This window comes from Phyllobates terribilis, unplaced genomic scaffold (genome assembly GCF_046119375.1).
Source record: "Phyllobates terribilis strain yellow unplaced genomic scaffold, ASM4611937v1 Scaffold_125__1_contigs__length_5108534, whole genome shotgun sequence".
NCBI classification, from domain to species: domain Eukaryota; kingdom Metazoa; phylum Chordata; class Amphibia; order Anura; family Dendrobatidae; genus Phyllobates; species Phyllobates terribilis.
In genome coordinates, this window is record NW_027362885.1 from 2554000 (window position 1) to 2570069 (window position 16070).

Genomic DNA, 16070 nt, shown 5'->3' on the forward strand with positions numbered 1-16070 from the left:
AGGCACCTCCATTTTGGAGGAGGTTCCTTTTATATGATAAGACCTCCGGCCATTGGCCGGGGAGTTCTTAGGACGGCGCGTGCGGCCCCTTTTTAAGAGGGAGGGAGCGCGTGCCCTAAGCACAGTGCCCGGGAAGCTGCGCGCGCCGGCAGCAGCAGGAGAGCCGGAAGGTGCCGGGCCGGGAGCGCGGCGGTAAGGGGGACGGCGTCTCTGCCTATCAGGGGGCAGAGACGCCGATGCTACAGAGGTTCTGGTCAGGTTTTTGTTTTCTTGCCTCTCCCACATAGATCTTGCCCTGGTGCCGGACTCTGCCTTGGCTGCAGTCATTTTCTATTATTACCTCTGTTACTCCATCCCAGATCTTACTCCTCTCCCTGTTCCCCTCTTGGGAGGGTCCATTTCCAAGGCCACTGTGACATATAAATCCATCTTGTGTCTCTCTCCTTCTCCTTTTTTTATTTTAAAATAACAATAAGGACCGTATAATACAACAGGTATGGGATACTTTTGAAGCATTTGCTCATGATATCCTGGCTCCTGCTGTGAGGGATGTGGAGATGACTGAGGTATCACACAGGAGCTCCAGTACCTGTGGAGCATAAGTCCCAGTGGCCGGCAGCCTTACTTGTTACACTCCCTCTGCTTAGAGATGATGAGCAACATGGTCCTTTTATGTATGACAGGAATACTAAATGGGGACAAATGTGGTAAACTACTTACCTATATGGCAAATCGTTACTGTGACCCCGTGGTAATCAGGGCACTTAGGGGCGAGGAGAGGAGAACTAGAGGGGACCCTAAACATGTTCTGTCGGAGTTTGATAATTTTTACCAATCTTTATTCCTCATACAGGCCTGTTTATTACTTCAGTTTGATGTAAAAATTCTAGATAAAGTATTGGAAATTCCTCTGCGTTCATATATTCGGCAAATTATTCATTGTGACCAAACTGACATTGTGCCAGGAAAGTCGACAACCCTCAACCTCCAGCGTTTTTATTTATTTTTCTCTAAGGAGGACACGTTATGGTCTCACTTGATGCCAATAAAGCCTTCAGCTCTATTGAATGGTCTGTTCTTTGGGCGACCAAGCGTTGGATGGGCTTTCGGCCAGTGATTACTAAATGGGAGAAGCTCCTATACGCGGACACTGTGGTGCGTATATGCTTCCCCCTGATCCAGGGCGCGCAGCAGGGATGTCCGCTGTCCCCAATGCTGTGACTGTAGTGGGGCCACTGGCCGCCCTTATCCGCTCCACCCCAGAGATTCAGGGGTTTATCCCGGCCCCAACACACAGCAAACTTAGTCTCTACGCAGACAGCACTTTCCTGTACCTGCAAGGTGCTAACGTGTCAGTACCAGCAGCGCTGAATGTGATTGATGAGTGCGGCCTCTTCTCAGGTCTAAAAATCAACTGGGATAAGTCTTTTGTCTTCCCTGTAGACCTGAAAGTCCCCTCCAGACAAGCCTCCCTCCTATCTTTGATATGGGTTTCAAAGTTCTCTTAACTAGAAGTCCAAGTATCTACATATTTAGGTGAATTCGCTACACAGCTTCGCTCTTTTGTTGATTATAAAAGCTAAGATAAGGAGATAAGAGAAGTTACTCCTGTCGGTCGCGGCTCACATCAGGTTATATCCCCAATATATGTGAACTTCAATACCTTCAATAAGCGTAACTCCATCTTTTCCTCATTCATTTTGCAGGGTTACAGAACTGGGATCCATCGCCCGGTCCTGTAATATGCTCGGGTGAGGGGGTGGCTTTATCGGACCCTAGACTGTATTATTAGGCGTATTATTATCCTTTTGCGCATTATTGGTTTGTTCAGCTTTCCTGTATATGTAGGTGGAACAGGGATGACTTCCTGAGAGCCCTTGTGGCCATTGTTTGACCCTATGACCCAGAGATTAAACACCCTTTGCACATACTTTTTTGCTCCTCCAAGAGCATACATGGAAAGCTCTGGCCCGCAGGGTGATTTATATTTGGCTTGCAGCACCAGAACCGCCACCCCTATGTGGGGCCCATTACCCTGTATGGAGGACTATGTGGGGCACATTATACTGTATACTGATTGGCTCACGACTTTGTCCAAGTTTGTCATTTTGGCCCTCTGTGTGTTTGAGTTTGACATCCCTGTTCTAGAGGGCCCCTTCAATACATAACTGATTTTCATGCAGGTTATATCAATCTAGACCATGGTATGGAAACTTTTCTGTGCTCCTTTTTCTCACAATCATACCCCTCTCTCGCATAGCAGCACTCTTATTGAATTATTAGATTTGGAGTGAGGGCCTTTATGGGAAAGGGCAGGCTCGGTTTACCTGGGTCAGGTCTATGTGGCTGGTGACCCATTTCATGTTCTGAAGTGAAATCTTCTTTACCCTTCCATTTCCTACAGCTTAGACAAACTAATTCCTAGCTATTCCGAGAGAGCGGCTCAACTCTGTATCCTACATTGCACATATTACACCACAGCCACGATGAGTAGGGTCCAGCCCCAGTTCCTGGATGTATGCCTCATGTGCCGCAAGGGCCGGGGGACGTTCCTCCACCTTCTGTGACACTGTCCAGAGATTTGAGCTTACTGGCCAAGTTGGTTAGATTCCTACATGACAGTATGGAGAAGCCTGTCGCAGAGGACCCTGTAACCTGCCTTTTGGTTCTTGACCTTGAGGAGTGCCCGGGTCACTCCTAACTGCCTGCACTCTTTTGGGGCTGGTGGAAGGGTGAGAGCGTCGATACTCATATCTGGTGGCAGAGTTTGTGGTATGGTGGAGTGTTCGTCATTTTTTTCCTTCTTACTGTTCCTGGGTCTCACCCCCGGCCCATTCTCTGTTTCCGGGCCCCCAGTGGGAGCAGTTTATTTTTATTTTTTTATTATTAAAATTGTTTGATCCCAGGCCTTCATAATGTACAATCTCATGGCAGTGCACTTGGTATACGTGATATTTTCTTTGCACATCGGTCCCTCCTAGTTGTACATTTCAATGTTCGGTTCGGAAATGTTCATAGAATATTTAGACATTCGCCGAACATTTCCGAACACCATACTGTTCAATGTGGGGGGGGGGGACAAAAAAAAAAGCATATGCAACACCTTCACTCTGGCCCAAAAGCTGTCAAAACACATCAAATTAAGGGTGTAGACACCAGGAAAGTGGGTCAATTGATGCCAGAGTACAAATACTATATTTATTATTACTATTGCAGCGACATTTATTCCGTGGTGCTTTGCATGTGAAAAGGGGTCACCGACTGGTACAAGAGGAGAGAGGACCCTGCCTGTGAGGGTGCACAAACAATCTGCAAGGGATGGTTGAGGATACAGTAGGTCAGGGTACAGCTGGTTGTGCAAAAGTACGCTGGAGTGAGGGTTACCACATATTGTACGCTTGTCAGAAGTGGATCTTCAGCTTCTTTTTCAAGGTTTCCATGGTAGGCGACAGTCTGATGTGTTGGGGTACAGCGTTATCACAGTAGGGGAGATGCATGGAACAAATCTGGTGAGAGCCTAAATCACGGTAAGCTTCCAAGAGCTCACAACTGAGCAGATAAACCCCTGCACCGATTAATATGAAGGCGAAAGGCTTCTAATGACTGCAAGCTTCAACACAATGTTCACAAGGTAGACAGCAGTGGTGGTCGGTCTCCTACACAACGAGCTAACTCCATGATGATAGACGACAACATCTGCAAGTAGTTTGTATGTTCTCCCCGTGTTTGTGGGGGTTTCCTTCAGGTTCTCCGGTTACCTCCTCAGTAAAAAAGCAGTCATACAGCAGTGTTCACAGTTCAAAAAATTAGGGACTGACACCACCATTTGCGTGGCCAACAGTTTGGAGATGGTGCAGTTCGACCTCTTAGCTTTGTCATGTGTGGGAGGAAACAATCTTTTACGTGACCACAAATGCGGGACTGAGGGCGGGCTGTGGTGCTGATAGAGGGCGGAGTATGGTGAAACGGACAAACTGCTGGACCGTGAGTGAGGTGCAAGCACAGATGTAACAGTGGATTGAGAAACATGGTGTGCTCAGTGAAACAAACACAGCAGGCATGTCTGCTTCTGATACAGCTGACAGGCTCTCTTTCAGCCTGACTGGAGCGGGAACAGAACTAGAAGTTCTGCGGTGGGAGACCTGCATGACAATACTTGGCACGGTAACAGAGGAGGAGGAAGAAGCAGCTGATGCGGTTGATGGGGCAGCTGATGGTTGTTGAGGTCCGCATTTTAGCGCGGTAAGATTACCAGCGTAACACATGTTGTGTGCGCATGTGAAGGTTCATGCATGTAGTAGTCAAATTATTAGCACTTTTTCCCTCTACTGAGTTTTTTTATCGCAAACTTTGCAGATAACGCGATCTGGCTCATCTTTGCGGTCTCAAAAAAAAAAAAAAGCCCAGACTAGGCAACCTTTGCCGCCCCTGCGAGCTGCAGACCAGCGACCGCTGCCGGTCACTGCCACGGTTGTTGCGAAGGATGCAGTGCTCCTCGTGTTTGCATTACTTTGTGTCTGCGCCATAGGACGCAACGTAACCTTCTCGTCTTCCTCCTCCACCTCCTCAGATGAGCTACTCAGCTGCGTACCTCTGGGTTCACACCAAGTTGGATGAACAACCTCATCATCCCATGTGCTATCCCATTCCTCACCTTCATAGTCACCCTCCTCCTCATCTTACCCCGACCGCACAGTACAGTCGAGGGTCACGGAACTACTCTTACTCAACCCCCCCCCCCCCGTATGGAGAGCAATATCTGTCCCAAACAATTTTAAGCGGAGATGTAGCCTGCTTTATATACCAATTTTGAGTTTATCAGGTCTGTGTACCCCTTTTGTGGAGAAAAATATCTGCACCAAAAAATTTATTTCACTAGAGTATAACTATTGTAAAGGAGACCAAAACCTCTTCAAATACAGCCAACCCAGCACATCGAGATCCAATCAGGAGTGTTCACATTTCCCTAAATTAGGGCCTAAAACCACCGAAGTGGCATCAATTTCACACAGTAGAAATTGTAGAATTAGGAAGGACACCTCTTCCCCTACAGCCAACCCAGTAGATGGAGATCTAATCAGGATTCCCCACATTTCCAAAAATTAGGGCCTAAAACCTGCAGCAGCAGCAAGAACAGGCACACAACCCACATCACAGACGCAATTCCGCAAGATCAATGCAGCACACTAAAAACTACAACATCGCCTACTCTGTACAGTCTGCAGTTATGGTGCAAAAGTCCTTGGAGATCCATGACTTGTTCATCTTGATGAAAGTTAGGCGGTCAACACTTTCATGGGACAGCCGGCTGCGCTTATCCGTCGGGACACGACCAGCAGCGCTGAAGACACGTTCTGAGGGAATGCTGGCTGTCGGGCATGATAAAACATCCAAGGCGTGACAGGCGAGCTCAGGCCATTGATCCATTTTTGAAGACCAAAATGTAAAAGGGTTAAAATCCTCCCTGATGGTATTCATATTGAGCTCTAGATACTCCTCCACCATCCTCTCCAGTCGTTTACCATGTGTCAAACTTGTACTCTGTTGTGCTGGTGCATGAGCTGGTCTAAAAATGTGTGAAAGGGCTCAGAAATTGCTTCTGCCACTTACGCTGCTGCTGCTAATGTTTTGGCGTTGACAAACTGACGTGCTGGAGGTTGAAAGACTACAGCTGCGACGCACACTGTGTGCCTCACTCCTATCTTGGGGAAAAGCTCTATTAAGGTTGCTTAAAAACTTGTTTCGAAACTCCAACATTAGCAGGTCCCTTTCCAGGGCGGGAAGCATCTGGCAAAATTTAGTCTTATAACGTGGATCTAACAAGAGTGGCAACCCAGTAGTCAGCATTATTTCGAATCCTAACTATACGAGAATCATGTTGCTTATAGTGCATCAAGAAGGCACTTGTATGTCAGGCTCTTCCAGGTGATCCAAAGCCAGGCTCTGTTGCTGGCTGCGTAACACTGATGCTTTTTTCCTCAGTCCCCTCCTGCAAACCATGTTCAACAGAGAGGGGATGATTATCCTCTGACAGCTACTCGCCCATCACTTCTTCCTCCTCCTCCTCCATTTGTTCCTCGGCTCTTGCACCTTCACTAACAGTATGTCTGGTGTCACCAAACCCCTCGATCGCCGGAATCCACCGTCACTTGGCATCCGCCTGTGTGACGATAGTCTGGAACTTTGAGACATTCTTATCCCTTCCGCATCCTCCTCTTCTTCTGGGACAACCACCTCGTGCTGCACACTATTCAAATTCTGCTCCAGCATGCGTATGACCGGAATAGTGATGCTGATGATGGCATCGTCAGCGCTAACTATTTTAACCCCTTTCTGACCTTGTCAGTAATAGTACGTAGCTGTGCCCTGGGACTTATGGACCAGCTACGTATAATTACGCGCGCTGCGATCGCGCCCGCACACAAGCGGGGCGATCGCCGCTGGGTGTCAGCTGATTGTCACAGCTGACACCCGGCACATTGCGGTGGCAAGGGGGGAGGTGATCGGTATACTCTCCTCTCCTGCCGGCGTCCAGCGATGTCTGCGGCGGCTTCCGGATGTTGCCATGGCGATCCGATGTCATCATGACAACATCCGGGTCACCAGGAGGCAGGACGTTCCTTTGGTCATGCGCAGTGCGCGACCAAAGTAATGTCTCCCCGGTGTGCAGCGATGACAGGCTGCATGACAAAGAGAGCTGCTGCTCTCTATGCCATGCAGCCGATCAGGCTACAAAAAGTGAAAGTCCCATAGTGGGACAATGTGTAAAAGTTAAAAAAAAAAAAGTAGAAAAGTGGAAAAAAAAAAATAAAATTTTTAAAAATTGTAGAAATATAAAAAAGTAAAAAATAATCCCCAAAAAATAAAAATATATTGAACCCATAATATTTATTTATTATGAAAAAAAAAATAAACCAATAAAAGTACACATATTTGGCATCGCCGTGTCCGGAACGACCTGACCTATAAAACTGTCCCACTAGTTAACCCCTTTAGTGAACATAGTAAAAAAAAAAAAGAAATAAAACGAAGCAAAAAATAATGCTTTATCATCATACCGCCAAACAAAAAATGGAATAAGACGCAATCAAAAAGACGAATGTAAATAAAAATGGTACCGCTAAAAACGTCATCTTGTCCCGCAAGAACACAAGCCACCACACAGCAACATTGTCCGAAAAAAAAAAGTTATAGCTCTCCGAATACACTGTGTTCCAAATTATTATGCAAATAATATTTTCTTAGATTTTCCCAAATTACCTATATGAATTGCAGTCATTGTAATTTTCCAGTCAAATAACTATTAGAGTACAATTGAAAGGTTTTTGTACAAACTGCCTATGATAACAGTATATTTTTAAAAAAATAAAACACTCAAACTGCACTCAAAATGCATGTTCCAAATTATTATACACAGCAGAGTTTTCAACCTTTTCATTTTAATAAAGAACAAAAAAATGGTCATTTTTGAAATTATAAGCATTAGAAGGTTATTACACACTAAAATCAAACAGTTTTCAACTTAAAACTTTATTCTAGGTGATGTTACATTTGCACATAGGACCCCTTGTTCGAAAGGAGCTTCTGAACTCTCTCATTCATTGAATTTGTCAGGTTTTGGATGGTTTCTGCTTCAATTGTTTTGCATGAGGACAGAATACCCTCCCAGAGCTGTTGCTTAGATGTGAACTGCCTCCCGCCATCATAGACACTCCTTTTGATGATGCTCCAGAGGTTCTCAATGGGGTTGAGGTCAGGTGAGCATGGGGGCCACACCATAAGTTTGTCCCCTTTTATGCCCATAGCAGCCAGAGATGCAGATGTGTTATGTGCAGCATGAGACGGGGCATTATCATGCATGAAAATGATCTTGCTGCGGAATGCACGGTTCTTCTTCTTGAATCATGGCAGGAAGTGTTGTTTGAGAAACTCAACATACATTATGGAGTTCATCTTTACCCCTTCAGGGATCCTAAAAGGGCCGACAATCTCTCTCCCCATGATTCCAGCCCTAAACATTACTCCACCTCCTCCTTGTTGGCGCCGTAGCCGTGTTTGTGTGACACCCAGGGGTCTGGTTGCCACAGTGATAGAGATATTACGTCTGAGAGCAGGTGGGAGGTCTCTTGGTCAGGAATCCTATGCATGCCACACCTCCTGCCCAGTCCTGGGAGGGGAAGAACTTCCCCTGTATAAACCTGGGGCTGAGGCAGGGTTAGAGAGTTCAGAGGGAGAGTGCAGCCAGGAGGGCTGACAGGGAGCTGTGGCTCCGGCTGGGCCCAGCTCCTGGGCCATGCCAGAAGTAGAAGAAGAGAAGCAGCATAGGAAGAAACAACAGGAGCTCTGTGGGAGCAGTGTTACAAAGAGTCAGGGGCTGGCAGCTGCAGAGCTCGCCCTGACTGAGAAGATTTCTTACCGGACCCGGAGTCCGAGGCTGTGGGGACTAACTCCTACCCAGCAGCAGAATCCGTCAGGCAGGGGATTTCAGGTCCTCTGGCCAAGAAACCCGAAGGCACGGTCACACGCATGGGACCAGCACCGCCGTCGTGGAGCGGAAGCTACTAGAAGGCCCCGAGTCACCGGCCATACGGGTGAGCACCACACGGTACACTCAGGGACGTGGGCTACTTATACTCGCTTCTAGCAAGGTAGCCAGAAGAGTATCGTTAGTTTGGGAGGCCTACAACTCCGCCTGGCCAGGGGAGATCCCATCTGCTCAAGGACTGACCAGGCCCCAACCGCTAGCCAGTACTCCGGGAGGGTCTATCTTTGTCACCAGTAAAGACCCTGAACTACACCGCATCGTCTCTGAGTGGTTCCTGCTACCCCCATCATCCACGTCGGCTGCCCTGAGGCCATACCCCTCCCGTTGGGGGTTATACCATCCACGCTGCACCATCCTTCCACCGGCCTCAGCGGTCTGCCCTGCAGCGGCAGCTCCATAGCTGCATTCAACGGGTGGCGTAGTCGTCCATCATCTACCGCTGATACAGCGCCACTTAGTCTGACTCCCTGGGCACGGACCGGATCACCGCCACGAGACTACAACCCTCAAGAGATCCGGCTCCGGGTAAGCTCCCGCGTGCGCAACGCAGCGCGACACAGGCCCAGGGGCCCGTCAACTTTTGGCGTAGTCGGCAGGATTTCGTGCCCGCAACCACCGGGTACTGCGTGCCTGAAAAAGACTGTTCAAACTTACCAGTGGTGAAGATTCCCGCCATCCGGCGCCATCTTCAGCCTTCTTCCCGCCATCGGTGAAGATTCCCGCCATCCGGCGCCATTTTCAGCCTTCTTCCCGCCTTCCGTGGAGTTTTCCCGCCGTTGGACGCCATCTTGAAGACGCCGCGCGGGAAGAAGAGGGGCGTGGACTCCAAAAGCGCGCGAGAACTGAAGCCCCGCCTCACGTCCAGACGTCGCGTAAGGTCCTGGAAGGAGCCCAGCAGACGCTGACGTCACAGGAGCGCGACGGAAGGTCCTCAACCCTGACGATCCACTGCGGAGCCGCGGCCTACGGAAGAGGATCATCGCAAGGTAGGCCACGGTCCACTAGGGGGGAGAAGGATGTCGGATACGGAGGAGAGCTTCACCGCTTTAACCCCCGCCAGCGCCACCGCTGTTGCGGTCATGCCTTTCACCATGCCCTATATCCCGGGGGCAGCCTGGCTACCCCAGTACTCAGGGGAGTCACATACTCTGCATGACTTTAGAGAAAAGCTGGATAGCCTCTTCCAGGTGTACCCCCTCACAGAGGAGCAAAAAGTGAGCATCCTGGTGGCCCAATTAACCGGGGCAGCCCAAAGGGAGGTAAAGTCCTGGCCACCTGGGAGGAGGACTGTCGCAGAGATACTAACCCAGCTAACCGAGGAGGAGCTGCAGTACTACCAATACGAGGAAAGCCAAGAGGACCCGGACGGGTCTGAGGACTACCCTCAGGAGGGAGCACAAAGAGGACATAGCTACTGAAGGGAAGTAGCGTGAATAAAGAGCTGTAAATAGTTACCCATAAGGGTACAAGGACTGCTGCTAATCAAAATATGGTCCCCGTTGGGATTAGTGAATTGTTCCCCATGTGCCCCTATCTTAAACCAGGCTGAGGACTGTGAGCAGCCATTCCTTATCCCCACTGACCAAGGACTGAGAGCGGTCGTTCTTTCCCTCTACCTGGCCGAGGACTGAGAGCGGCCATATCCTGTAAATAATTATGTGTTTCTAGTAATTTATAGGAGTCTTTGGTGGATTTACCGGGAATCCTGTGTACATAGTTGGAGCGTAACCCAGGACGGACTAAAGACTGTTAAGGACTCGGGGCAGGACAGACCCCTACCTGGTTACGTCTCCCTGTTTTGGTGAAATGGACACCTTGCTTTTCTTCAAAACTGCACCCGGTTGCGGACACGCCGTAACCATCTTTATGTGTTTTTCTTATTGCATTATTATTGTTTATACCTTGTTATGTTTTTCTAAAAATATGTTTAGTCCCGGAGTACTAAATTTCACTAGGGGGGAATGTGACACCCCAGGGGTCTGGTTGCCACAGTGATAGAGATATTACGTCTGAGAGCAGGTGGGAGGTCTCTTGGTCAGGAATCCTATGCATGCCACACCTCCTGCCCAGTCCTGGGAGGGGAAGAACTTCCCCTGTATAAACCTGGGGCTGAGGCAGGGTTAGAGAGTTCAGAGGGAGAGTGCAGCCAGGAGGGCTGACAGGGAGCTGTGGCTCCGGCTGGGCCCAGCTCCTGGGCCATGCCAGAAGTAGAAGAAGAGAAGCAGCATAGGAAGAAACAACAGGAGCTCTGTGGGAGCAGTGTTACAAAGAGTCAGGGGCTGGCAGCTGCAGAGCTCGCCCTGACTGAGAAGATTTCTTACCGGACCCGGAGTCCGAGGCTGTGGGGACTAACTCCTACCCAGCAGCAGAATCCGTCAGGCAGGGGATTTCAGGTCCTCTGGCCAAGAAACCCGAAGGCACGGTCACACGCATGGGACCAGCACCGCCGTCGTGGAGCGGAAGCTACTAGAAGGCCCCGAGTCACCGGCCATACGGGTGAGCACCACACGGTACACTCAGGGACGTGGGCTACTTATACTCGCTTCTAGCAAGGTAGCCAGAAGAGTATCGTTAGTTTGGGAGGCCTACAACTCCGCCTGGCCAGGGGAGATCCCATCTGCTCAAGGACTGACCAGGCCCCAACCGCTAGCCAGTACTCCGGGAGGGTCTATCTTTGTCACCAGTAAAGACCCTGAACTACACCGCATCGTCTCTGAGTGGTTCCTGCTACCCCCATCATCCACGTCGGCTGCCCTGAGGCCATACCCCTCCCGTTGGGGGTTATACCATCCACGCTGCACCATCCTTCCACCGGCCTCAGCGGTCTGCCCTGCAGCGGCAGCTCCATAGCTGCATTCAACGGGTGGCATAGTCGTCCATCATCTACCGCTGATACAGCGCCACTTAGTCTGACTCCCTGGGCACGGACCGGATCACCGCCACGAGACTACAACCCTCAAGAGATCCGGCTCCGGGTAAGCTCCCGCGTGCGCAACGCAGCGCGACACAGGCCCAGGGGCGCGTCAACTTCATGGGGTGTCCATCAACCAGCCATCCTCCACTCCATCCATCTGGACCATCGAGATCATTTCATGCATGATAATGCCCCGTCTCATGCTGCACATAACACATCTGCATCTCTGGCTGCTATGGGCATAAAAGGGGACAAACTTATGGTGTGGCCCCCATGCTCCCCTGACCTCAACCCCATTGAGCACCTGTGGAGCATCATCAAAAGGAGTGTCTATGATGGCGGGAGGCAGTTCACATCTAAGCAACAGCTCTGGGAGTGTATTCTGTCCTCATGCAAAACAATTGAAGCAGAAACCATCCAAAACCTGACAAATTCAATGAATGAGAGAGTTCAGAAGCTCCTTTCGAACAAGGGGTCCTATGTGCAAATGTACCATCACCTAGAATAAAGTTTTGAGTTGAAAACTGTTTGATTTTAGTGTGTAATAACCTGCTAATGCTTATAATTTCAAAAATGCCCATTTTTTTGTTCTTCATTAAAATGAAAAGGTTGAAAACTCTGCTGTGCATAATAATTTGGAACATGCATTTTGAGTGCAGTTTGAGTGTTTTATTTTTTAAAAAATATACTGTTATCATAGGCAGTTTGTACAAAAACCTTTCAATTGTACTCTAATAGTTATTTGACTGGAAAATTACAATGACTGCAATTCATATAGGTAATTTGGGAAAATCTGAGAAAATATTATTTGCATAATAATTTGGAACACAGTGTAAAGCGACACAAAAATATTTTTTCTAGAAAATCGTTTTTATTGTGTAAAAGCAGCAAAACATAAAAAAAACTATATAAAAAATGCACTGACCTGAAGAATAACGCTGCATTATGAATTTTACCACACGCGGAATGGCATAAAAAAAAACGCAAAAAAACAATTCCTGAATTGTTGCTTTTTGTTTATTCTGCCTCCCAAAAATCAGAATAGAAAAAAAATGTCACGTGCCCGAAAATGGTACCAATAAAAAAACCTCAACTTGTCCTGCAAAAAACAAGAAATCACATGACTCTGTCGGCCAAAATATGGAAAAATTATAGCTCTCAAAATATGGTGATGCAAACACTAGTCTTTGCAAAAAAAGCGTCTTTTAGTGTGTGACTGCTGTCAGTCATAAAAGCCCGATATGAATCTGGTATTGCTGTAATCACACTGACCCGAACAATGAAGTAGTCTAATCACTTATACCACGCGAGGAATGGTGTAAAAACATAAACTCTAGGGTTACAGATGTGCTAGGGTTAGGGTTGGGGTTGTATTAGGGTTGGGGCTAGGGTTGTTTTTTTTTTCAAAAGTAAAGAAAAAAAAAAAAGATAATATGGCGACCATTGTTGAGTGCAAGTGCTCGCTACTTGAGTTTGCATCGGGTATTCGGGTATGCACTGAGTATCGCGGGTGCTCGAGTGACATGCTCGAGTCTCCGCCCCATATGCTTCGCGGCCAAAAAAAAAAACGTTGCTGGGATCGCCTGCCATGCACGAGCGATCCCCGCATGGTTTTTTTGGGTGTCTTACAACTGTGAAACATGCGGGGCGGGGACTCGAGCATGTCATTCGAGCACCCGCGATACTTGGTGCATATCCGAGTACCCGATGCAAACTCAAGTAGCGAGCACTTGCGCTCAAGACTAATGACAACTTATTTAATATGTTGACCTAATATTATCAAATTCTGTCGTACCTTTGGGTTCAAAATGTACACTATACACCTTGATAAAATTCTTGAGGGGTCTAGTTTCCAAAATGGGGTCACTTGTGGGGGGTTTCCACTATTTCGGCACATCAGGGGCTCCCGAAATGCGACATGGCGTCCGCTCTTGATTCCAGACAATTTTGCGTTCAAAAAGTCACACAGTGCCCCTTCCCTTCTGAACCCTGACGTGCGCCCAAACAGTGTATTTTCCCCACATATGGGGTATTGGTGCACTCAGGAGAAATTGCACAACAGTTTTTAGGTTCCATTTTCTCCTCTTACCCTTGTGGAACTAAAAAAAATCGCTGATCAAATTTTAACCCTTATAGCGCACTAATAAAAAAAAATGTTGGTTCCAAAATTATGCTGATGTAAAGTAGACATGTGGGAAATGTTATTTATTAACTATTTTGTGTAACATATCTCTCTGATTTAACAGAATAAAATTTCAAATTTTGAAAATTGTGAAATTTTCAAAATTTTCGCCAAATTTCAAATTTTTTCACAAATAAACGCAAGTGATATTGAAGAAATTTTACCACTATCATGAAGTACAATATGTCACGAAAAAACATTCGCATAATCAGCGGGATCCGTTGAAGCGTTTCAGAATAATTACCTCCTAAAGTGACAGTGGTCAGAATTGTAAACATTGGCCTGGTCATTAACGTGTAAACCACCCTGGGGGGTAAAGGGGTTAATAATAGCCATTTCAAAACTGTGCAGAAGGGTGCAGAGGTCCTTAATCTGTTCCCACTCCGTAAACGTGATACGCCCCACGTCCGTACTGCGTTGGCACAGGCTATACGACATGACATACTGCGTCAGGGCTCGTTGCTGCTGCCACAGTCGCTGCAACATGTGCAGAGTGGAATTCCACCGCGTTGGCACATCACTATCAACCTGTTAACTGTCATGGAGAAAGACCTCTGTATCAATGCAAGTCGATGACATGAGGGGTGCGAACGGCAGAAGTGAGCACACAGCTTCCGGACTTTCTGAAGCAGCTCATCCAGGCCGGGATAGTGGCGTAGAAATCGCTGTACCACCAGGTTGAGGACGTGAGCCATGCAGAGCACGTGTGTGGGTTCGCCTTGGCGTAGAGCCGCAAACAGGTTCGCACCGTTATCGTACATGGCCTTCCCTGGCTCCAGGTTCAGCGGAGACAGCTATTGCTGAAACTGAGCCTGGAGAGCTGTCCACAACTCTTCAGCTGTATGACTGCGATCTTCAAGGCATATTAATTTGAAGACTGCCTGATTGCTGTGCTGCGCAGTATGGAGGTGGTGTGAATTTGCTCTGCACTGTGGGAACGCGTGTCTCGTTAAGGCAGAGGTTGATTGCCAAGTGAAGCACAGTGGATGGTCCATGCAATTTAGCAAATGGAGTTAGGGATTTAGTCAGGATTGATGGCTAATTATCTGCCTGTATTTTTCAGCATTAAGGACTCCATCATACAATTCCATCAGGGAGGCGTCTGATTGCCTCCAACATTATTCTGCAGCAGCAAAACGACCACAAATGTACAGCCAATGTCATTAAGAACTGTAAATGGCATAAAGAAGAAAAAGGAGTCCTGGAAGTGATGATATGTCCCCACAGAGCCCTGATCTCAACATCAAGTTTGTCTGGGATTACATGAAGAGACAGAAGGTTTTGCAAAAGCCTACATAGGATCTGTGGTTAGATCTCCAAGATGTTCGGAACAATCTCCCTGTCGAGTTCCTTCAAAACTGTGTAAGTGCATCCAGAAGAATTGATGCTTTGATGATGTATTGTGTTCATTCACTTTGTATTTTGTTAATTGATAAAAATAGACACTTCTACTTTTTAAACCATTTTCACTGTGCAGCATTTCTCCACACCTGCCTGTCTAGTTGATTGGAGGGGTTTCGGTCCTGAGGAAAGGTCTTGGGAGCCTGCCGACAACATCGTTCTCCCCCCTCTTCCCCCCTGCGATTTTTGAGCAGTTTCTCCGTCGGGTTGGCCTAAAGAAGAGTGGGGCGTCAGGGGGGTGCTGTCACAGCAGTAACTCACGTGCCTCCTCAGCGTCGTCCTACTCTCCATCGTCAGCGTTCGGCGTCTCCTCCCATCAGGTCGGCTCGCTGAGGTTTGCCTCTTGCAGCTCTCCTCTGCACAGCTGCAACAGCATGGTGTTTTCCATTTGGCCTTAGGGGGCGTGGCCGGTCTCTGCAGGAATTTAACCCTGCTTTGTCCTGCAGAGATCAGGAGTGGTACCTGGCGACTACCTGCGGCCAAGACTATCCTCGCCACCAGAGGCTCTAGTGAAAACCAGTTAGTTGCTTAGTCACGCCACTCCAGGGTCAGCCCGGCCCCAGGAGCAGTGGGTCCACACCCAGCCGTGTTACAGGAAGTTTCATCAGTTTTTATTTTAAGTACATTAAGACAACTTTTTCTGTTGAACAACTTCCTTTGTAGAGAAGCTGTCACTTGACATAAATGTGTAATTTTTTCCGTTCTCATGAATCTGCGTCATTTTGTTTTTCTTTCCTGTGCCCCTTCGTTTAGAAAATATGGCATTTTATGCCTTGTGTAAAGTAGTCTTTTTAGCCAACTCGGAGTGGTCTTTAACCCCTTACTGGCCAGCGACATTAGCCCCGCCCATCGGTGACCTGTCACGTGATCGCGGGTTACCGATGCGTGGGCATGGCAACCCGGGGTCTGCAGCAGACTCCTGTGGTTCTCATGTCTTGCTTGCTATGAGCGCCACCTAGTGGTTGGCGCTCATAGCACAGAGCATTTCTGCTACATAGAGGCAATCTGCTCATCGCCTTTCTGAAGCC